The sequence below is a fragment of the Ahaetulla prasina genome, chromosome 3 (assembly GCF_028640845.1).
Source record: "Ahaetulla prasina isolate Xishuangbanna chromosome 3, ASM2864084v1, whole genome shotgun sequence".
NCBI lineage: Eukaryota > Metazoa > Chordata > Lepidosauria > Squamata > Colubridae > Ahaetulla > Ahaetulla prasina.
Genome location: NC_080541.1, coordinates 54,396,024 through 54,421,673, shown reverse-complemented (window position 1 = coordinate 54,421,673; position 25,650 = coordinate 54,396,024). Strand labels below are relative to the sequence as shown.

The window sequence follows — 25,650 nt, the reverse complement described above, 5'->3', positions numbered from 1 at the left end:
ATTGAATGTACTTATGGAGGCCAATGCATCTCCTGAAGTATCCAGAAAGGGAGCCAAACTTTGCACAATTGCTATGCAATTAGGAGGCTAATAGTTTAGATTGTTTAGCTACAGTATTATATAATAAACAACTTACATATTTATTTTTCCCATATTGAGGATAATATCGGTAGCTAATTTCCTATTTTGCCTATTTCCCTTTTTATTCTATTTCAGTATTTTATATTGTTTAAAATTTTGCCATTTTATTTTGCTATGTAACTTCATTGTTATTTGTGTTACTTGGTTCATAAATATGGATGTTGTTTGGTTAGTTTATGGAGAAAGAGGAGCTTATTTAAAGCTTCTGCTTTAACTTTCTTCTCAAAAAGAAAATAAATCTGTGTATACTACAAGTGAGCTTCTTTCACTCACTCTAGATCTTCCTTTAGTTATGAAATTATTATCTAACTTAAAAAAACTTAAAAAAATGGGTAACCATATTGGGGAGAGAATTTGCACAAAGGAAAATCTTCAGGTGGTCCCATTTTTATTTCCCTTATTTATATGTACAGTTCTGCTTTCCTCCCTTTACTTTGAGGTTGTTTTTTCATCAATGAGGTGATATCATAGTGAAATAAATGCTTGGCCTAAAAGTAGAAGAGAAATTTCACGGGATATATCTAAAATACTGACAGGAGTAATGAGGAGGTCATTATTTTAGATAAGATGGTCCCAAGCCAATTAGACTTTTAAAAGTTTAAGCCATACTTTGAATTAGCCAGACATGGGTTGAAAAAGAACAACAGACATGATATAACTATATGGTAGCCATCCAATTTACAACTGTAGCTTGACATCTCACATGATTTTTTTTAGTTTAAATAGAAAATGACTATTATTCTTTTCAGCAGCCCAACAGCTATAGATTGTAATGATCCTAAGTATATTTTTTCATGAATTTATTTTGTCCCTCCTTCCTAGATATAGTTTTTCTTCATAATGCCAGTGTCTAAGGTGCAAGGAATGAAAAAGATTTTAATGAGCTACCTCATTAGAGGTTTAGACCTACATAGGGGGAAAAGATTGACTCTGTGATATAAGCACAGCACTAGACTAAGTGAAAAGATACGGGGAGTATTTGGAACTTGGCTCATGTTCAAGCAATAACTGCTCCCTGGTGAGAACTTTTTATATATATAGACTTAGGGCAAAACAGTCTATTTGTAAAGCATCTATCATACATTACAAATAAATTCTAATTACAGAATACTTAAAATCTTGATTTTCATATCAAAATTAGCATTTTGAAATCCAGAAGCAAAACACACATGTATGTCAAATATGTATCAAGAAATAATACTCCGCATATTCAGTTAATTTATGATGCTATCAATTAAGCTTGCATGAGTCATAAACAAGTAAGCAACATGAAGAAAATAACTTCACTCTCATCATTGGTAAGAACAACTGCTTGATAGGACACATCTAAATAGAGGGTATTTGTCACAATGTGTTCTTACAATCTGTTCATTTCTTTCCTTTAAAAATGAGTTAGTCCCATAATTTATCTAACTAGGAATTTAGCCAACTAGGCCTATAGGATGTTTTTTCCACTGTAGGTATGCCTAGAAAGAGTAAACTCCACATTGAATGACTGAGTATATGTGTATTGTTTACATTGTGAATCTCAGAATTTACCTGCTGTACACAAAGAGAAGGATCTCTCTCTCAGTAGTAAAATCCAAATTTTTTTACTACCGGTTCTGTGGGCGTGGCTTGGTGGGTGTGGTGTGGCTTGGTGGGCGTGGCTTGGTGGGCATGGCAGGGGAAGGATACTGCAAAATCCCCATTCCCTTCCCACTCCTGGGGGAACGATATTGCAAAATATCCATTCCCACCCCACTCTGGGGCCAGCCAGAGGTGGTATTTGCCAATTCTCCAAACTACTCAAAATTTCCACTACCAGTTCTCCAAACTGCTCAGAATTTCCACTACCAGTTCTCCAGAACCTGTCAGAACCTGCTGGATTTCACCCCGATCTCTCTCTCCCACCCTCCCCGCTTCTCTCTCTCATACATAGAACATCTATAATCATGTTTATGGAAAACTGGCCTTCCTAATTTTAAAACCAATGAAAAATAAAATAAATCTTTATTTTGGTCAAAGATCAGCATAAGGCTGCAGCCATGTCAGCAGTAAGCAAAAATAAATATTACTAAGATAATAATGAAGTCAAATATTGCTCTTCTATGCTTGTTAAGTAAAATTATAGTGCTGCTCCTAAACTGTGATGAAATAGAGTCTGTAAATCAAAATAATCATTGTTAAATTTTATGTCTAAATGTAAGTGAAGTAGGAAGGAGGACAAAGAATATTTTTATTATAACCAAATAATACCAGGTAAAATGTAAATCACGTATTAAACTCATAAGTATGTACACTTATAGCAATAGCAATAGCACTTCGACTTATATACTACTTTACAGTGCTTTACAGCCCCCTCTAGGCAGTTCACAGAGTCAGCATATTTCCCCCAACAACCTGGGCCCTCATTTTACTGACCTTGGAAGGATGGAAGACTGATTGAACCTTGAGCCTGGTGAGATTCAAACTGCCAAATTGCAGGCAGCCAGCAGGCAGCAGAAGTAGCCTGCAGTACTTACTGCATTGTAACCACTGTGCCACCTCTTTTACAATTTTGGAGTCTAAAACTATTTTAGGATCAATAAGAATTAGATTGTGATTAAAAAACAGTCATATGGCCAAATATTACATTATATTGTATATGTTGTCACATAAAGTGTTATGACATTGTGTATTATAAGGACAACAAAGGACAACAAAGAATGTTCTTTCTGCGCCAACTCAGTAAGCTCAAACTGCCCAAGGAGCTGCTGATCCAATTCTACAGAGGAATTATTGAGTCTGTCATTTGCACCTCTATAACTGTCTGGTTCGGTTCTGCAACCCAACAAGAAAAACACAGACTTCAGAGGATAATTAGAACTGCAGAAAAAATAATTGCTACCAACTTGCCTTCCATTGAGGACCTGTATACTGCACGAATCAAAAAGAGGGCCGTGAAAATATTTGCAGATCACTCGCATCCTGGACAAAAACTGTTTCAACCCCTACCCTCAAAACAACGCTATAGAGCACTGCACACCAGAACAACTAGACACAAGAACAGTTTTTTCCCGAAGGCCATCACTCTGCTAAACAAATAATTCCATCAACACTGTCAGACTATTTACTGAATCTGCACTACTATTAATCGTTTCATCGTTCCCATCACCAATCTCTTTCCACTTATGACTGTATGACTATAACTTGTTGCTGGCAATCCTTATGATTTATATTGATATATTGACCATCAATTGTGTTGTAAATGTCGTACCTTGATGAACGTATCTTTTCTTTTATGTACACTGAGAGCATATGCACCAAGACAAATTCCTTGTGTGTCCAATCACACTTGGCCAATAAAAAATTATATTCTATTCTATTCTAAGTTCAGCAGCAGAGAAACAGAACTACTTAGATAAGCCAGGATGATGCAATGAGAAGATGACAGGAAGGATGCTGCTGCAAGTAGCATCAAATCCAGTGTGTCTTGGTACACAGATACCAGCTCAGGTGTAGATTGTAGGCTTGTTTGCTACCATCCACATTACCCTTTCTAGAGCTTTGGAACACTACTGTATTGATGAATATGGACTTAATTTTGAAGTCCCTAGTTGCATCATGGGCAGGTCATCTACTACTAGCAAGAGATAAAACTGAACTGCACAACTTCCTCCATTAATTATTTTAGGAATTTTCTAGAGTTTTTGAACTCTACTGTGATGATGATATGGACTTCAGTTTGAAGCCCCTTGTTGCATCATGAACTCATCTATTACTAGCAACAGATAAAACTGAATTGCACACTCCCCCATTAATTATTTTTAAAACTGATAATATAAGATGAGAATACAACTATGGGAAAGCACCCAATATCTGATAGAGTTGTTGTCACTTTGGGTAAGTGTGATGATATAACATATTCATACTCTTCATATTCATACTCTTGGGCTGTGTTTGTTCTGGCACAGTTTGTTTAGAAAATTCTAGATACTTGGCTGTTTAGGAAGGCAAGGACCATCAGGAATCTCATTAATGAACAGAGCAACATGCATACGTGAATACAATTTTTGTAAAGCTAGAGGGAGATACTCCTTTCTGCATGAACAGGACTCTATATTTCTTGAACTGTGCTGTAGAAATAGGAATAATATTATCCCTAGGCTACCTAGAATAGGCTAGACTATTTTTGGAATGTAGAAGCTGGAGGTTTTCAAAAGGAGACTAGACAATCATTTGTTCAGGATGGTATAAGGTCTCCTGCCTTGAGCAGAAGTTTGGACTAGAAGACTTCCAAGGTCCCTTCCAGTCCTACAGTTCCATGATCTGGCCTATGAACATCTAGTCACAACTATAATCAGTTTGTGAAAACAAGCACTGACACAATATAGGTAGGTTCAGATATGTTTTGGTGACTTTTAGAGCTGAATTATTGGCAGCAAACTTCATTGAATCAACTTCTAGAAATCAAGCAACTTTACTGAGCTACAGAAATTGAGACTAAAGCTTCAAGGCTATGTTCCAGAGTCTTGCACAAAGCTTCAAGACTATGTTCAAGACTATGTTCAAGATTGTGATTAATAATAGTCATGTGGCCAGTTCATAAACTACTCAAATGTTATCTCATGTTGTACATGTTGTCATGCCACAGGCAGAGAAATATGTAGGCAGCAAATTTTTAATTTGATTTTTGTAAAGTAGAAGAGTAAAAGTAAGGAAACTTTCAAACACAACTGAAATTCTTTAGCATAAATTTGTCACATGCATATACTGTATGTATATGTATGTATATGTATAATATACATATACATATACACAGTGGTGGGATTCAAATAATTTAACAACCGGTTCTCTGCCCTAATGATTTCTTCCAACAACCAGTTCATCAAACTGCTCAGAAATTTAACAACCGGTTCTCCCGAAGTGGTGCGAATTGGCTGAACACCACCACTGCATATACATATACATATACATATACATATACATATACATATACATATAGATATACATATACATATACATATACATATACATATACATATACATATACATATACATATACATATAAGCCAAACAACAGCAATGCAGCTCACCAGCTCAAATCCCCCTGCAACTCAAACTAATCTGAGCACAACCAAGCCCCCACCCAAACAGGACACACCCACAGCCAATCAGAGCACAAAAAAACCCCCATCCATTCAGAGCACAGCCAAGCTCCCACCCAATCAGTTCAAACCCCACTAGCAGTTAAAAGGAAGAAACAGCTACGATCACACATTGCTCCCAGAAGCACGAAGCAGAAGCCTGAAGATGACGAATGAGACTTCATCGAAACCTCGCCAAGATGCTTCCAATTTTACGTGGGAGAAAACCCAAATAACCAAAGACCTACATATATATCCATATAATTATGGGTGAAATCTGATGCATATAGAATTTTTGTGTGAAAATCCCTTTTGGCTCTTCCTTTCTGCCACTAAGCTTTTCTAGATATTATTTGAAATTCTGGAGTAGATTTTGAACTGCAGAGGGGAAGAAAATTGTATCCTTTCAGCTCAGGATACCACCAATTTATACAGAAAATCTTTTCATTTAGAACTGAAGTTCAGACTGTCTAACTTTATACTATTGTGGTCAATATAACGTCTATTTATAGCAGCCTTAACACATCTCTGAATTTTATGATAAAGCTGTGCCACAATCAGTCCATCCATTTTTGGTAGCTTTTTTTCCTCCCATGAAAATGGTTTTCATCTATTCTCAGGAGTGTTTTTTTAAAGAATTTCTTTACCATTTATTTTCATTGTATTTCTGAGTAGAAAGAACTATTGTTTTTTTCCTTGTTACAGTTCTCTCTAATGCTCTTCAGCTTTTCTGACTGCTTTTTCTTCTTGAGAGAGAAAAAAGATTTCCTGGGAATTTCTTGATCATATCTTCCCTTTGTATTTAATTGAGGTGTAAGAAACCAGAAGAGCTGAAGACTGCTATAGAAGTGATAAAATTTAAACACTTATACATTTCTCTTGGCTATATTTTAAATAACACAAGCATAAGAATGTCAGATCTTGTCTATCAAGATTTTGTCAAAAAAATCTTTTCTTTATTACCAATCATTTTTATCTAATTAAATGAGAGCAGTTTTTTTTAAAGAAAATAAATTTTCAGCACAGCAGTACTTCAAGTTACCTGCTAATTCCAGAGGCTAACTCTACTTACCCCCATCCTCTTCTTTACCTAAAGAGGGATCAAAACATATAAAGGTAGCTAATTAAATTTGAGAAACCCCAGAGTATTGAGAGAGTTAGTTATTATAATTTCTGTTTTATATTTTAGGAAATTAGTATGAAGGATAATGATGATAGTTATTCATTTCATTTAGAATGAAAAAAAGAACTGAATGAACTGGGCCCTTTTAGTTTAAGGTGAGTTGTGAAATGAATACACTAAGTAATGAATGCGCACATCTACATTCAATTTGCATTGTCACATTCTTTTTCATTTTTTCAATCATATGGGAGTGCAGAGAAACTGTCTCTGTGTTTTAGGTTCAGCAATCAAACTGATTTTAAATGAAAACCCTCCAAAACATCATAAGTAAATCAAGAAAAAAAAGAGAGTCATCAACAACATATGGTGTAAGGACTGTACCAGCCATTATGTAGACCAGATTTGCATATCACCCATAAACAACATGGACACCAACTATTAGTCAGAAGATATGATAAAAACTTTCATCTTGAACACATGAATGGACTCAACCATAATTTTAATTGTCCTAAACCAATCTAAATCCCAAAGTGCTAGGGAATTCCTAGAAACTTACATTCAGACAAATCAGTCATCAATAGATGCATAGAAATAAACCATATTTGCATACCATTCAAAAGAAGGAAATTTAAAAAAACCAGATAACCAGGTATTAGCATCAGACAAACTATTAAGCAGAAACCTATACCCTAGTCAAGGAATTACCAAGAAGAAACATGCCTTCTCCAACAACAAAAAATCTGCCATGGCAAATTACTGTGTATACATAAACAGGAAGCAAATCCCACACTTACTTGTACTGATGGTATTACCTACTTAGGTTATGAAATATCTCAAGCAAAAAACCAAACTCAGAAGCACCAAGGATTTCACAGGACAAAGGACAATCCTGAGCTACATATATTCATTTCTATTACTTTACTATTTCTATTATTTTAAATTACTATCCTACCGTGAGCCATTTTATTTACTTGTTTTTGTGATGTCTATTGTTTTATCACTTTGCTTTAAAAAAATGGAACAGTTCATAATTATAAAGCATTATATTCCAGTAGTTTCTGAACTATTTGTAATGCTGCTGAAATGAGTTTTGCAATGAAATTTAAAAGGAGAAAAGGGCTAGGGGAGAATAATTACTGCGGTTACTGAAATGTACTACATTTAAACGAGTGAATAATGATTAAATAAACTTGATTCGTATAAATCAATCACAGAACAAATGAGGTGTTTAATCACAAAACTATACAGAGTAGTAGAATTTAAAAAAAAATATTGCATAACTTCAGTAACCCTCCTTAATCATTGTTGCATGAATAATTGAAAGTTCATTTTATTTATGAGGCCCTCAGAACTTTTTAAAGCAGAATATCATGTTTAAAATGAGGGCTAACCCCATTTCACCCCATCCAGTAGATTTCCAGGACCCCATTTTTAGATATAAAATCTTTTGAACTAGTTAATGAAATAATTAGGCTTTAATAGGTTGCTACCTAGATTATTGTAAGTCAAAATAAAAAGAAGGAAATAAAGAGCAAAGAGTAGAAAAAGCCTTGCTTTACTTGTTGAATGATTATTTGCTACATGACTAGCTTAATAATAATAAAAAAGTCATGCCCGACTGATCTAGTCATTTGCAAACATGACTAATGCAAAATAGCCATGCCAAAGTGAACAGAAACACATTCCTTTCCAGACCAGTAGTGGCACATCAAAGGTATAAATGGGGAGGGGAAGGGTGCTTAAGAAATGTGATTCAGTGATCCAAAACAAAAATACATTCTGATGAGTAAATGACGATATTATACAGTAGTTCATTGTTATCAAAATAGGATTTTCCAGAAATCAGAAGAAAACAATTTGTTCCAACATCTGTCATCACTTCCCAACCCCACCAGATTAAAATTGTAATGATAATTGGACCAATAGAAAACTGCTGGTCAGGATCCAACACACAATTAAAGAGGCAACTCTATCATAACTTTTAGTCACCATTCTGCTATCCATTATACTTAGTGTGCTCCTATAGACAAAGATCCTTAGCTGAATATAGCTAGCCAGCTCAAGAGGCTGCAGGCTATATTTCTAATCTTTTATCTCATCTTTACTTCAGCTTTCCCAAATGACTCTTCTCTGGGATCTGTGTGCCCACTGAAAATCTAATTCCTTGTCATCTAAAATCACTACTCACCACAGTTGCTTTCTCTCCAACCATATTCATATATCAGAATAGCTATCAATCTAGAATCTAGGCTATTTTTTTCACCTCTTGTAAGCTATGGGCTATCTTTATCAATCAAGTACCTTCTTATCCTCTTGACTTCTGATACGATGACTCTGTGTTCTGAAACATTACACCATACTCTTATGCTGTGTATACATCTGAACACCACTAATGTTAACAAAATGGACACAGTAAAGATAGTTTGGCATTGTGGCTTCTGTGCAATTATAATGATTGCTTAGTAAATCTTCTCGTGCAGTGAAGGCCAAAATAGTCTGGTAATTTGTACGGAATGGAGTCTTTTTTTGTGGATTACATTTAAAATTTTTATGAGTTTGCAATAATTTTTCAAGATCTTTAAATCACTAAAAGCAATTGTTAGCCATATCTTTTTCTGTATTAGTTCTGCTTAAAAATGAACATATTATTATTATTTACTTTATTCATTAAAAATAAAACTCAGTCAACTGAACATTCAAAAATACATCACAAATAGCATTGACTGGTGCTAATGGTTGATATGGGTTGCTGCCAGCGTCCTAGATATCAACAATTATTTGATACAATACGAAAATAATAATCTATTATTATTATTATTTTCATTAAACATGAAACGTCAAATGAACATTTAAAAATGTATCACAAAAACCATTGACTGGTGGTAATGGTTGATGCAGGTTGCTGCCAGCAACCTGTTTCAAGGTTATTCTCTTTTATTCATTAAAAAATGAATCTCAGAAAACTAAACATTTAAAAATGTGTCACGAATATGATTGACTGGTGCTAATGATTGATACAAGTTACTGCCAGCGTCCTAGGTATCAACCAAATATCTTCTTAAAATATATGATGTTCCGAGTAGCGCAGTTTTTTGCAGTTCCACGTTGTTGTTGTTGTTATTACAATCCTTTTGTAAAAGTGATACTATTTGGAATCTGCAATTTGGACATAAAAATTCTTCATAGTAAACAGCATTTTTTAATACTTCATATTAGTATATCAGTAAGAATTATAATATTTTATTATTTCTTTTATCATACTTTAAACCTCAAGGAGGAACTGCTGGTTTGTAAAACATTGATGAAACAGTGACGGAGACATGTTTGCAAGCACCTAAATTTTAGATCCAAAGGTACATCTTCTGCTTCAATTAGTTCTTGAATGCTATGAAATATTTAAAAATATATATTTTTAGTTTGATATTTAAACTATAATTAACAGAAGCTTTTAATTTTAATGTGAAGAATATGAGTATTCTACATTTTCCTTTGTAAATATGATAGTTACACCTAGAATACTGTTATTTTCTACTAACACCAGGCCAGAGGGTTGTCAAATACTATAAGATGTTAAATTAAGCAAGGACAGTTTCAGCAAAATTGATTTTTTGAATCTTTGAAATCCTTGAAATCACTCAGAGTCCTTGTTGCTTGGAAGGTACCCCATTAATCTTTATAGGACCCTGTTGACATTGTAGATGCAACTATCCTATTCTGTTTTCAGGTCAGATATGAATAGTCGTACACATACAGACGTTTCAGTATTATTCAGCAGAAACCATATTTAGCTCTTCAAACTGAACAGAAAATAATATCAAAAATATTTGTAAAGAAAAATATATATAATAAGGCTTAGTTCCTAGTAAAAGTCAGTGCTGGAACCATATCTGGAAGAACAATTTGAAAATTAATAAGTATCAGATTCAGAACTACAAGAGGTAGATTAAAGAACTACCTTTTTTAAGTGAATAATGAAGAGACATGCAGTAAACTTGGAAAATAAGTTTTGGTTGATAGGATGGAAGGAAGGCTCCAGGGAGTTACCAACGCTTCTTTGTTGGAGGGTGTTTTCCCGCCGCTTTGAAAGAGGCGGTGGTGAGGCCCCTCCTCAAGAAGCCCTCCCTGGACCCGGCTGTTTTAGCGAACTACCGTCCAGTCTCCAACCTTCGCTTCTTAGCGAAGGTTGTTGAGAGTGTGGTGGCATATCAGCTTCCTCAACACCTGGAGGAAACTGTCTATCTGGACCTGTTCCAGTCCGGATACAGCACCGAGACGGTTGGTGGATGACCTCTGGAGAGCCCGGGACAGGGGTTGTTCCTCTGTCCTGGTTCTATTAGATCTCTCGGCGGCTTTTGATACCATCGACCATGGTATCCTGCTGCGACGGTTGGAGGGATTGGGGGTGGGAGGCACCGTTTATCGGTGGTTCTCCTCCTATCTCTCTGACCGTTCGCAGATGGTGTTGGCAGGTGGGCAGAGGTCGACCCCAAGGCACCTCACTTGTGGGGTGCCTCAGGGGTCTGTTCTCTCGCCTCTCCTGTTCAACATCTATATGAAGCCGCTGGGTGAGGTTATCCGTGGTTTCGGGGTGGATTATCATCTGTACGCTGATGATACTCAGCTGTACATTTCCACCCCGAACCACCCCAATGAAGCCGTTGAGGTGATGGGCCGGTGTCTTGAGGCCGTGCAGGTCTGGATGGGGAGGAACAGGCTCCGACTCAACCCTTCCAAGACAGAGTGGCTGTGGGTGCCGGCGTCCCGGTACAGTCAGCTTACACCGTTGCTGACTGTGGGGGAGGAAGTACTGACCCCCAGGGAGGGAGTGTGCAACTTAGGCGTTCTCCTGGACGATCGGCTGTCCTTGGAGGATCACTTGACAGCCGTCGCCAGGGGAGCATTTTATCAGGTTCACCTGATTCGCCAGTTGCGCCCCTTCCTTGACCGGGACGCCTTATGCACGGTCACTCACGCCTTCGTCATTTCCCGCCTGGACTATTGCAATGCTCTCTACATGGGGCTCCCCTTGAAGAGCACCCGGAGGTTCCAGTTAGTCCAGAATGCGGCCGCGCGGGTTATAGAGGGAGCACCGCATTGCTCCCATATAACACCCATCCTGCGCGGTCTACACTGGCTACCGGTAGCCTTCCGGGTGCAATTCAAGGTTTTGGTTACCATCTTTAAAGCGCTCCATGGCTTAGGACAGGGATACCTTCGAGACCGCCTTCTGCCGCCGATTGCCTCCCAACGACCCGTGCGCTCCCACAGAGTGGGCCTCCTCAGGGTGCCGTCGACCAAACAATGTAGGTTGGCGACCCCCAGGGGGAGGGCCTTCTCTGTGGCGGCACCAGCCCTGTGGAACGAGCTTCCTCTGGGATTACGACAACTACCCGACCTCCGGACCTTGAGACGTGAACTGAAGACTTTATTATTTCAGTGCGCTGGACTAGCCTAAGAATAAAATGTTTTAGCTAAATTTTAATGGGGTTTTTAACCGTTTTTTACCATTTTTAGTGATTTGGCTATGATAATATTTAGTTTTAATTGGGTTTTTAATGCTTATTTATTATATTGTCTTTTACTATGCCTGTGAACCGCCCTGAGTCCTACGGGAGATGGTGCGGTATAAAAGTATGATTAATAAATAAATAAATAAATAAGGAAGAAAATGGACCTACTCAAGTGTAGATAAGACCATCCATCTATAGGACATCATAAATAAATTCTTCCTAAAACAGTCTGAATGTGGAAAACACAATTCAGCTAACTCTGACACTGATAAATTAGCAGTTCTAGGCTTTGTAGGTTGGACTGTGAAAAAATATTACACATTGTAGTGCTGGTGTTCCACCAAAAAATTGGTGAGAATGAATTGAAAAGTGGTGTGCATGATATGTATCACTACATGATTTTATATTTTCATATAATGTTTCAGTATTACAGTACAGAATTAAGCAAGCATTTATTTTAATCACTAAAGGTCCATACTTGGGTCACACTATGTTTTGCCGTGTCTTTGGTGATATGCCAGTATAGAGTAGAATGATCTTTAATCCATTTAACGTTGAAAACAGATTTTCCTTAACTTTGAGACAGCCATATCAGCACATGATATAAACAAAGACTCCTTGGCCTTGATGGTTTCATTCTTGGCAGAATCCTCAACCATGAACTTTCAGGTTCTCAGGACAGTAACTCATTCCAAAATAAGACAAACTTGGCTCCTGGTCCTTAGTAAAATCATGTAGATGAAAAACATTGAAAAGCAGGTAAGCTTAATTATGCTTCAGACCCTATATTAACTAGTCAGAAACTTCCACAGGATGCAGCTTATTTTTAATGCAGATACTAATCAGAAGGGGGTGCATGTTTTCAGCTTTGAAGGCATCCCCACATCTTTTTGGGATTCTTTTCCTGGCAGAAGGGGTCTAAGATTTTTTGGGGGGCTTTATTTTATTCTTGAATATTCATTGTTTGTTTTCCTGAATTATATTATATTCCTGAATATTATTTGATTACTATTTCATGTTACAATAAGTCATTTTATTATACTGCTTTGAAATAAAGCTTTAAATAAATAATAATAAATATTTGATTTGATAAAAATTCTTATTGTGTGGTTCTGAATCCAGAAAATTGTGACCTATCCCAACTGGGCTGGGGCTAGAGCAAGTTACACATAGGTTAAGTATACGTTAAGTAGCCAAAATTATACTTTTCATAACACAGAGAATTGGCAGAACATAAGGCAAGGATCTAAATTATCAGGCAAATGAACAGATGTCTAATCAAATAATTCCAAAACATATTCAGATATCATTGATGGGAATGGTAGGATAACATGTCAGTCCTATTTTTTCCAGAGTCTCATCCTGGTATAGAGTATGTTCCTCCTAGTTTTATTAGGGCTTTTTAATGCTAACTAAACATTCCTTACCTAGATATCTTAACTAGGAATGCATTATTAGTGTCTTGTACATTGTATTATGAAAACAAGAAAGAATTGTTCCAAGACAAGAAAGAAATAGATTTTGGGTGGACATGAAATGCAATTTCTTAACAGAAATATTCTATGGTGGAAAGGCTGTTTCAGATCTTTCTTTTTCATGGCCATCTGGCAGGATGGATAGTAGTGGATTTGTGCAGTGAGCAGAGAGTTGGACTCGATCAGGGGTCCCCAAACTTTCTGGCAGCAGTTTCATGGAAGACAATGTTTCTACAGACAGAAGGCAGTATGGTTTTGTGGTCAATTTACATCCTGTACATGTGCAGATGAAGCTTTGCTCATTTACCTGTTGATTGTGTGGCCTGATTCTGATATGATATCAGACCATGGACTGGTCCGGTCCATGGACCAGGGGTTAGGGACCCCTGGCCTAGATGATTTCCAAGATGCATTCAAATCACATACTGTGTAATTGTATGAATACATTCCAAAGACCCAAGTGCCTAGGATAAAAATTCAGCAGCAGTATAAAATAAAGCATTACTAATAGATTTGCCACTTGAAAAAGCAATGAAGTCTCTGGGCTATGATTAAATAATATTAATTCCTGAAAAAATGTGCTTGATACAGGTGGCTTTGCAGAAAGTAAAAACTTGTAGCATAAGTAGATAGAAATTATACTCTGGTTGATTTTTGGACAAAACAGAAAACAAACAAAAAAAAGCCAATATTTTCATATTTTCTAATAGCTTTACTATTATTCATACTGTTTGAAAGCAATTTTCTCCTATTTTAACGTGTTTGTGTTACATTATGAAAAGGGCAGATTTTGATGTGCCTATGTGTTCCACTTCACCTTAGGAGTCCAATTTCCAAAAAGCCCCATTTGTACAAACATTCCCTACTGTATATGTCTAGAGACCTATATGGATGCATTGGGATCAGTGGCATCTGCTGTGTTAGTAGTCTGAAGAGTAAGATAGGTAGTTAAATGGAGTGGTTGCACATTCCAGAGATCTTTGAGTTTCCTATTCACCCTTTGTATCTAATTATTCTACCAATCAGCTAAAGAACATTTGACAGCTGCACAAAACATCTTTGGCCACATTTTTTCATCTGGGTGCCAAATACCGACCCTGTTATGCATAATTAACAAGAATCCAGACAGACACATTCATGAACACTGACATTTAGATTGAACTAGGATTTACTTGGAGGCAAAACACTTAGAACATTTTTCCCCCTGCCATTGCGCACTGTACATACCCTCAATTGTCCCACACTTTTCTTAAAAAGAGTAATATATTTTTTGATAAAGGGTTTTTTTTTCTCTTGCTTTTTTTTTACTTTCAAAAGTGATTTTCTATCTTGTAAAGTCATTTTTTTACTTGAGTCACATCGCAAGGTTTAGATTCTGGTTTCATAGGTTTGATGACATAGACTAATTTATTACTTTTAAAAGGGATTGTGAATTAAAGTACTCTCATCTAAAAAAGATGAGAATGCAGACAAAAGCCAAATAGAGACTCTGAATTTCTTTTTAATGGAATAGCTGCCTGAGAATAAATTTAATGCTGGAAGGAAGCGTGTGTAAATCTCACTTAACTATTAATAAATAAAGCAAATGTTTAATTGGGATAATAGACTACATTTTTTGTTTTTACCAAAACTGAGCTACCAATGTTATTTTAGTTAATTATGAATGATCGTGTGATTTGTAATATTTTATGATATTGAAAACATAGATACACTGACTCACCTCTCAAAAGCTCAAGCTACTTGGTTCACAAATGAATCAGTAGTGGGTTGCTACCGGTTCTCCCCAGTTCGCAAGAACCGGTAGTAAACATTTTGAGTAGTTCGGAGAACCGGTAGTAAAAATTTTGCCTGGCCCTGCCCCCAATCTATTGCTGCCTCCCGACTCCCAACTGATCGGCTAGAAGGAAAAAATCAAGACTCACTTGTCGAAGAAGAGGAAAAAAAAACAAGACACCGTCCCTTTAAATTGACCCGTTGCTTCTCAGCCAGGAGATCTCTTGGCAAAGAAGAAGGGGGAGGGGAAACGCTGTCGTTTTAAATTGACAGAGCAGCTAGAAGCTCCGTTCTGAGTCAGCTGAACAACAAATTGGATAAGAGGTTCAATGTTTTATAAGTTTTGGGGTTTGTGCAACATGGGCTTTGTGTTTCTAAAAAGGTTTGGGCGATTGCCATTGTGAAGTATCCTGTCTTGAATGAGTTTTCTGTCTGCTTCTAAATGAAGCAGAACTTCCGGTAGCTGTTTTCTGCTTACAAAGTTTCCTTTATGCAGCTGGCAGGAATGTGGAATTCCAGGCAGGTTCCTTGCTAGCAGCTTGATTATTCCTTAAATATCTGGGATATTTTATTTGGGAAATGAAGAGGGGGGAGTTTGATTCCTTCCCAGAACAGATTAGTGGGGTGGGGAGGAAATGGGATTTTGAAGTAACCTTCCCCTGGAGTGGGAGGAATGGGATTTTAGGCTTGCTGTCAAACATCAGCCATAATACTAATGACTGTTTTGGACAATATGGAGGTTGTATTACATGAATGGCTATTTTATATGTGAAATTATGACTGAAACCTATATAGGTTCACACTGTCAGGAAGTTTGTTCTTAGTTTTAGGTTGCTTATCTCTTTGTTGAATTTCCATCCATTGCTTCTTGTTTTGCCTTCTGGTGCTTTGGAAAATACTTCCTCCCCCCCTTCTTTCTAGCAGCCCTTAAAAGCCTGTTGCCTATCATACTCTTGGGCAAAGCATGTGAGCCATTTCCTCCTTTCAGTGGTCCATGAAAGTGCATCGATAGCAGAGGTCTCTAACCTTGGCCACTTTAAGACTTTAAGACGGCAAAGCTGGCTGAGGAATTCTGGGAGTTGAAGTGGCCAAGTTTGGAGACCCCTGATCTATAGTATGTAGATAATAAAGTTGCAAAAAGGTGAACAACATTTTTGCAGAACTATAGATACCTTGAGGCTGGGTGTGACAAGGAATGGCTGGGAGGGGAGAGGCCAGGCAAGGTACCCCTTGACATGGGAGACATTGAGTTGGCCACGCCTACCCAGTCATATGACCATCAAGCCACACCCACTGTCACATGACTATCAAGCCATGCCCACAAAATAAGCCACGCCCACAGAACCGGTAGCAAAACAATTTAGAACCCACCCCTGAAATGAATGCTTGAATTAGCCTGGGAATCTGTCATATGCATTAGAACATATGAAATTTATGAGCATCCTTTGCTATGCACAGACACATTCATTCTGAATAGTTGGGAGATATTCAAAGGTATTCTTTATCTGACATAGAAAAGAAAACCCAGAAGGCACTCTCAAATGTTTGAGAATGCTAAATGAACAAATGTAAGGAATAAAGAGGGCAAGTTTGATATAGTGGTTAAAGCTTTAGGCTAGAAATGGGAGACTAAATTCTAGTCCTGCTTTGGCCCAAAGCCAGCTGGGTGACCTTGAGCCAGTGGTGGGTTGTTCCCGGTTCTGTCTGGTTCTTGCAAACTGGTAGTAAAGTGGTGAGAGGCTCCGCCCACCCACCCAGACGTCATAATGGATGTTCTGCACATGTGCAGAAGCTTCTGCGCATGCGCATGCATGTGCGTGTGAGCGAAGTGAGCATGTATGCGTGCTCCCATTGGGAACTGGTAGTAAAGATAAGTAGAAGCCAGCCCTGCCTTGAGCTAGTCATTTTCTCTCAGTCCCAGGAAGAAGCCAAGCTTTAGAAAACTTTGCCAAGAAAACTGCAAAGATTTGTTCAGGCAGTCTTCAAGAATTGGACACAACTCTATATTCAAAGTAGATATCAGACTAAGAGTTATCAGACTGCTTTTGAATGATTATGATGTATTATTCTTGATTGTTTTCGGGGGAAGTTAGGAACTGATGAGAATTGTAGGAGTATAATTAAGTTGGGATGAATTTTTTTTAGCATATGTTTGTTTTATTTTTAACTATACTTGTGCTCATTCTGGGAAGTCGGGGGGGGAGGGGGGTTGTGAAGGGAGGGGGGAGGGGAGGTGGGGGGAAAGGGGAAAAAATTTTTCTGTAAAACTTTTTGAATAAAAAAAAAAAAGAATTGGACACAACTGAATGAGGAACAATAAAAAAATTCTGTGGATTTTGCCGGCTATTTTGTTCTAGTATTTGTAAGTTATTTAAACAGAACAAACATTGCAGTTCAGATTTTCAGCTGAACTGCGTTGTATATGAATGGCAGAACAGTGATACCAACAACCTAAGCAGGGTTAAACTGCTCAGTTATTACTAAGCTCAGTGGATTCAGAAAGCCTGAATATATGCAGCATCACAATTTATGTTTTCAGCTTGGAAAATTTTGCAATTCAACTAGATTGAATAAAAATCTACCCTCCCCAGTTTTTCTTAGCACTATGACCTAAGAAAGTCTTCCCCTACTCCCCACACCAATAGGTTTTTAAATTCTTCAGCTGCACTGAAGAAACATTTTTCAGAAGCAAATCTTTGGGGGATTTTGAATACATTTTGAAAGTACAAATGGACAGTTTCATCAAATATCCACCATACGAGGAATTACTAGTTATGAAAGACCAACCATACTGTAAAGTTACTTTCTCCAACCCATCCACTGACAATTCTACCTGCCATCTCATTTTACATTTGTCATTTTTCTGTGCAGATGGGTATACTTCCAAAACACTGCACTGCAGTTTAGACTTAGAATAACTTAATTGTCCATTTGAATGTACACTAATCGACACACATTAAAATGAAATTTCATTGCATACAATTGTCAAAGGGTCTCTGCCTCTAATATACACTACATAAACATAAATAAATAAATAAATAAATAAATAAATAAAATAAAAATGAAATAAAAATACAAAATTATGCATATACCCACATATATTAGATGACACAGAGAAACAACACAGTCTGATTCGGATGTATACATGTACATGATGAGAGAAATGAATCTTGCTAGGTTATCAGATGGATGGCATAGGGAACAAAGCTGTTACAGAATCTGGTAGCCCTGCTTGAATTACTTCGAAACCTCCCCCCAGAGGGGAGCAACAGAAACACACCCAATGAAATGTGTGGGGGGGGTCTCTAACAATGCTTTGACTTCTAAGCACATAGCGCATATAAGCAGTATCCTATAAGCAGTGGGTTATTATTTTCATAGTCAAATAATGCTTGCAGGATGTCTATGAGAATAAAAGTGCATACTAGAGATTAGTGTTTTTTTTTGTTTGTAATTAAAATAATTTAAAGTAGGTAAATAAAAACCAGGTGGAACACTGAGTCTAGCAAGTGCTATGCCCATCAGAGTGGAATAAGGCCCCAGCATTTGGAATCCCAAATGTCTTTATCTCTAAGCATAAGCTATGAAATGAATAAGATTGTGAAGGAAATGAATTCTGCTGTAAATGCCTTGCTATCTTTGGCTAATGAAAGAGCTTTCATGGAACTTGCAAGTGGAATATCCTGATAGCTTTCAAAGGATTTTTTTTAAAAATCTGTGTGGGATGGTAGTGGTGAGAGATGAGGATTATAATATATAAAAAAGCAACAAAGAGATTATATAAGTCTACTTTGGTTCATCAACCTGATATGTGATGAAAAAAGAAAGATTCACTGTTTAATTTTCTTGGCATTCACAAGAATACTTATATCAAAAAAAAAACCAAAAACACCCACCCCTCAAACATTATTGTACTTAAACCTACATGGAAGTGAACTTACTTTTTCCATGATCAGAAAGATTGGGTTTTCAATTTGCAATACTTCTTTTTAAGAAATCTTTTGTCAAGAACATTTGCTTAATGATAATGTAGAATCAATGATTAATATTTCAAATTTCACTTTAGAAATGTATCTTGAGTCATGTGACAGTATATATTTGAAAGTGCTGGACTGAAGCTGATTGCTGAGATCAGAAAATTAACATAAATTTAGGCTATCAAGTCAGTCCATGGAAAAGGGAAGATAGAAGCAGACAGTTTACAAGGTCACAATGTATGAAAATTTGAATAACTCTTGTTAAAACTGTCTATTATTATTTAATTAATATACTCAAGAAGCCAGACAATATTTGATTTTAAGGTTATGCTTGCCAAATGGAGAATATGAGAATAAAAAGGCCATGCCCTCCTTTTGCCAAACTTATGGTAACTCAACTAAGCCTGAATATTCATTGAAACAAAATGTCTTTAAATGGAGTCTAATAAAATATATGGAAATTGATTGAAGACCCAAGCATCTTCCACAAAACTTTGATCTTGGATGTTATTTCTGACTGAGCAATTTGTTTTATCCTGTAATGGTTTAGTTCAGGGGTCTCCAACCTTGGCAACTTTAAGCCTGGAGGACTTCAACTATCAGCTGGCTGGGGAATTGTGTGAGTTGAAGTCCTCCAGGCTTAAAGTTGCCAAGTAGAGACCCCTGGTCTAGTTTAAGATCCTGCTCTTTGATTGCTGCCTTAAAATCTCTTTATTCCATATTTTGGGTCTTACATGTGGGTATTTTTTTAATCTTATACTAAAAACAACTCTCTGGAGTATGATGAAATCATAGCCGTGTGGAATCTCCACCTTTGTCCCCAGTAAACACAGCACACCTTAAGCACACTTTAAGCACACAGCCACCCTTAAGTCTTTTGCCCCTGAAAGTGAAATTGCATAATCAATTTAATATGCTTTTAGTGTAGTATAATACTAGAATAAATATTTTTTTTTCTCCTATATGATTTCCATCACTCTCATGACTGATTGACTGCCTTTCTTGTCTGTTATTAAGAAAAAGCAGGCACAAGCTTGCCCGATGTTCTTCTAGCCAGTGGGATACTGTATATTTATAAGTAAATATAGATTTCAACTGATGTATAACTTAGAGCTGACTCTTACCTGTTCAGCAAGAGATGGTGCAATTAAACAGGTTGATAGGAGCCAGAAGAAATTCTGGATAGTTTGGGATGTGAGACAACTAACAGACCTACACCCCCATACCCGTTTAGATATTACCCCAGTGATTGAAATGTATGGGAGCACATTGTCCACAAGGGTAGTGGTGGAAAGCAGACATGGCTCCAATATTCATTCATACTATGTTACTTGCACTCAGAGAAAACACCTGAAGAGACAAAGTGCACATTATTTTCCTGTTGTTAGGTATGGATATTTGAAGTTGCTTGGAAAAGCAGTTGGTTATTAATTTACATAGCACATGGTTCTCTAGTCATTATTTATTTCCTCTACAGCAGGGGTGAAATGCTACCGGATCGGACCGGATCGGCCGAGTAGGTAGCGGAGATTGGGGCTGGTTCGGAGAACCGGTAGCAATCTCTGGCTGGCCACGCCCCCAAACCAATCTGCGGCCTGCAGCCATGTGTGAAGGCAGGCAAGCAGAAGGTCACATAGAAGGCAGAAACCAAAGAAAGCATGGCAGGGCTGCAGGGAGAGGATCTATAAGGTAAGCCAATGCTGGCAGTGGGGGAGTGGGAGGGAGACCCACTGTGCTCAGCCTCGGGAGGGACCTGCAAGGCTTGCTTGCCTTTTGGGCATGGCGTGCTCGGCTTTTGCGCTTGGCTTCTGCGGGGCCTTTGGCTGACTGCTGCCCACTTGCCTTCCCCCCCCACCCTGCATCCAGCCCATGATGGAGAATGCGCCGCTTCTGGGCCAGGCCACCCACCTTTGGGTCCCTGAAGGGCAGGGTGTGATCTGCTGCTGCTGCTGCCGTTGGCACCGTGGCCATACCGGAAAACTCCCCAGTGCAGCGCAGTTCTGGGATGGTGGGGGAGCCCAGACAAGCTCTGCCACCACCACCGCTGCTGCTGGGATCGTCCACAGGTGAAAAACTCCCCGGCAGAGCGCAGTTCTGGGATGGCAGGGGAGCCCAGGCAAGCTCTGCCGCCACTGCTGCTGCTGGGAGCATCCACGTGGGAAAACTCCCCGGCAGAGCTCAGTTCTAGGATGGTGGGGGAGCCCAGGCAAGCTCTGCTGATGCGCCGCTGCCACTGTTGCTGCTGCTGAGAGCCTCCCGGCAGGAAAACTCCCGGGCAAGGGCTCTGTTTAGACCTCTGTGTGTGTGTGTGTGTCTCTCTCTCTGTGTGTGTGTGTGTGTTTGTGTGTGTGAGAGAGAGTGAGAGACAGACAGAAAGAGAAAGAAAGAGGAAGGGAGAGAGAGAGAGAGAGAGAGAGGAAGAGAGGGAGAGGAAGACAAGAGAAAGAAAGAAAGAAAGAAAGAAAGAAAGAAAGAAAGAAAGAAAGAAAGAAAGAAAGCTTATGACAATTGTGCCTCAAATTTTGGTTGCTAAGCAAGTTTCACCATATTTTACAAGTTGGCCACACCCATCCTGTCACATGACCACCAAGCCACGCCCACCAAGCCATGCCCACAGGACCGGTAGCAAAAGAAATTAGATTTCACCCCTGCTCTGCAGTATATATTGTGTCTCATTATCTCATCACTCATTACTGCAAAAGGAAACTATTATTATATAGCAGATGCATAGTGGGCTGATTCATTTTTCACTGTTTTTCCCTTCTTATGTTCCTTTTATTTTCCCACCAAATTTCAAATAATTCATACTTTTCATACTTCTCATGTTTATATGATATTGAAAAGTTTCATACTTTTCAATTTGGACATGATCTCATGTTTATATGATACAGCAGAGGTGCACCACCCTGAGCCTCTGGAACTATTGTGTCTGACTTCCAGAAAACGTATAATTTGGCCACTGAATTTTAATTTTCTCTAAGGGCAATATAGAGGATATTTGTCCTATTTCTGACTAATGTTTATTTTGTCCCCACTCAGAGTATAACTTCCAGCATGTGACTTAGTGTGGGAATTAGATTTCACACAACCAGCAAAAAACAATATGATAGCAAAATATGTCTACTGCAAAAAGAAATAATACAAGGAAACCAGCCCCCTCACAAAAAGGGGTATTGAACGTTCCATTAAACAGGACACGAATAAGAAATGTGAGACTTAATACTTAAAGGTGCCAAATGCACTTTGTTTGCTGCCCAAGTTTAGAGGAAACTTATAGTCTAATAAGTGATGCCATGCTCAAAATCCTGACTGGAGAGTTTCATTTCTTCTTACCCCAAAGTCTCTCCCACAAAATCCTATTTATATAATGGCACAGCTGGTGAAAACTAGTTAGCACATTTAGATTCAACTGCAAAGTCATTAGAAAGTGAGTTCAGCCTTTAGATAATTCAATGATTTATTGGCTAGGCTCATGACATCAGTAATAGAACATCTTGCTTGCTTGGGCAAGTACAGTCAGTCTCCCCAAATAGAGTGGTTTTCACAGATCCTCTCTTCCTATAAAATTGTGAGGAAGTGCTCCAAAGAGGTGAGGAGGACCAAAGAGGAAATAAATCAAGAAAGTCCTAACAAAATCTAAACAGAAGGCCTCCTCCTTTCCTGAGTTAATTTATTTTTGTATCTAGAGATTTGCTTCATTATTTTTTAAAATAATTTTCCTATTCTACACTCCTTATGCTTCAGGATTCATTGGTTTCGTCTGTTTCTAGTCAGGTCAGGAAGATCTAAATCACTTTCCTTTCTGTTTTTCTTAGAGCTGGATTGAAGAGAAAAATTCAAAATAAAAGAGGTAACTACTCTCTCAGTAGGGATGCGGTGGCTCAGGGGCTAGGACGTTGAGCTTGTTGATCGAAAGGTCGGCAGCTCAGCGGTTCGAATCCCTAGTGCTGCCGTGTAACAGGGTGAGCTCCCGTTACTTGTCCCAGCTTCTGCCAACCTAGCAGTTTCGAAAGCATGTAAAAATGCAAGTAGAAAAAATAGGGACCACCTTTTGTGGGAAGGTAACAGCATTCCGTGCGCCTTTGGCATTGAGTCATGCCGGCCACATGACCACGGAGACGTCTTTGGACAGCGCTGGCTCTTCGGCTTTGAAATGGGGATGAGCACCGCCCCCTAGAGTCAGCAAGGACTAGCACATATGTGCGAGGGGAACCTTTACCTTTACTCTCTCAATCTTTATACAGAATGTATCAGAAAGTTCAGCTTCACAGCCCCTTTTAATTATTTTTACTAGGAATTTTTTGGAAAGGGGCCTGCTGGACTTCCAGGGAAGAATTGGTAAATTGAAGATGGCTCTACTATGATGAGCTCGTGAGAATGGTAGAATGAAGAGCCAGTAATTCCTCTTGGGACAAGGAGAGAATTTGAGATTTCCCACAAATGCTGCAGACAACGGCAGGCTCTGATAGGTTTCGAGATCTCAGAGGTGAGAGAATAGCCATTGTTTTGCTGAAACCATAGTCAATGACTTCAAAAGGACACTAAGTTCACATACTTTTCTAATAACTTTTGGAAATTGATTTTTAACTGCCTTTCAGCTATTAGGAACCGTTAAATTGGTAGGTTTTACTGCACTAGATAAAGCTCTTTCCATTCTTAGTGAAGAACCATTAATTAACCATTAACCATTAAAAGCTTTAAATGCAAGTTTAAGGACTTATTTGTACCCTATGACTATCATTAAGTGTTGTATCATTTAGTGTTAAATTTGTACCCTATGACTATAATTAAGTGTTGTAAATGTTGTACCTTAATGAAGGTATCTTTTCTTTTATGTAGACTGAGACCCTATGCACCAAGACAAATTCCTTGTGTGTCCAATCATACTTGGCTAATAAAATTCTATTCTATTCTGTTCTGTTCTGTTCTGTTCTGTTCTGTTCTGTTCTACTCTACTCTACTCTACTCTACTCTACTCTACTCTAATCCTATTCTATTCTAGTCTATTTAAAATCCTTTTAGAGTAAACAGCAAAAAGAAATTTGATTTTGGAAAGTTACAGATGGACTAGGGATCCAGATGGATTTGAAAAATTCTTCCCATGGGAAATGCTTTTGTTTCTTTGAAGGTTAGGCACTAGAGGGAACCATAAGGAGCTAAAGATTATAATTAAAGAAGAATATTTACATTTGTCTTACTAATATAGAATAAAGCAATACTGTTTTCACATTGGTCATAATGAAGGCTGGTTTTGAACAATGAGCCCAGAGATTAATGTTAAGAGTGTCTGCTTCTATAGTTAGACTATGTTTAAAAGATATTATGGAAGAGGAATACATTTTACCTAACAAGATTGAGACTGATCCGAGAGGGGATTTAAAAATGACAGGCTACAAGAATGACAGGGAAAAAGATGCTACACTGAGCATACAAATGAAACCAGCTCTTATTTTAATAATTAAAAGGGATGTACAAATAACAAATCAAAGAATGACCTGTATAGCTTTCCTATATTGAACAGTATATAAAAAAAGATTTATTAAACCTTTGAAGAATGTTATGAGAATGAACAAAGAAAGAAATGAAAAGAAATCTAAGATACTAATTGAAATTACTGAAGGCTGTACTATACTGCTATATTTTAAGAGAACTTATACATTACTGATTTTTTTACACTTGTGATGGAAAAGTAATTTATTTATATATTCTTATTTTTTAAATTTCTATTTTCTTTTTTCTGCTTTCTATTTTTTATTTTTTATAGTTTTATTTTTTTAAAGTTTGTATTACTTTTTATCTAACTGTAATATTTTAAATATATATATAAGAAAAGGAAGACAATGCTTGCCAGTGAAGCTTTAAATTATTTCCCCTCACAATATGAAAAGCAAGGACATAATCTTTTCTATGCATTTGTTACATTTCACTTTCTATTAGAAAGCTCTGTTTAGTTTCACTGATATAAGCAGAAAGCTTACTTCCACAGACTATTAATATTATTAATAACTTCGACAATTTTGATTTTTGTTCTTAATGTTTCTAATGCTAAAGAACTGTTAATATTTGATAACAGTTACACATACATTTGTAAGTTTCCTACATATTTTTAAGCCTTGCTTAAAGTAAAGTTGTCCACAATATCTATGTTAGTATGTGAGTGAGAGAGAGAGGGAGGGAGGGAGAGGGGGGAGAGGGGGAGAGAGAGAAGGAGAGGGAGAGAGGGGAGAGAGAAGAAGGAAGAGGGGGAGAGAGAAAATGACAATAATAACTCAAAGGCCTGGATATATGTTTTGTTTATAAGCACTTTTATAACCTGCAGGTTGGAAAAACAAATTGAAACTTCAGTTTTTAGAGATTTCAGTTCTTGATTGCTCTAAAGTAGAAATTGAACCCTGGGGTATTAGAAATACATATACAATCTTTGTGTATGAAGTCTCATCTCACTACAAAGATATTTTATTGTCTCACAAGAATGCTTTGCCTACTTGCATTAAGTCTAAACTGTGGGGATGGGTGGATCATTTAATTTTTAAAGACAAAAGC

At 37.6% G+C, this 25,650-nt stretch overlaps 1 long non-coding RNA gene across 1 annotated transcript; it reads left to right on the top strand.

Annotated features, from left to right (window-relative positions):
- The first annotated feature begins 22,715 nt into the window (after positions 1-22,715).
- On the top strand, positions 22,716-23,754 carry LOC131195959 (uncharacterized). Its single transcript, XR_009154588.1, has 3 exons — positions 22,716-22,771; positions 22,923-22,957; positions 23,402-23,754. It is a non-coding gene; the product is annotated as an uncharacterized LOC131195959 (long non-coding RNA).
- The last annotated feature ends 1,896 nt before the right edge of the window (positions 23,755-25,650 follow it).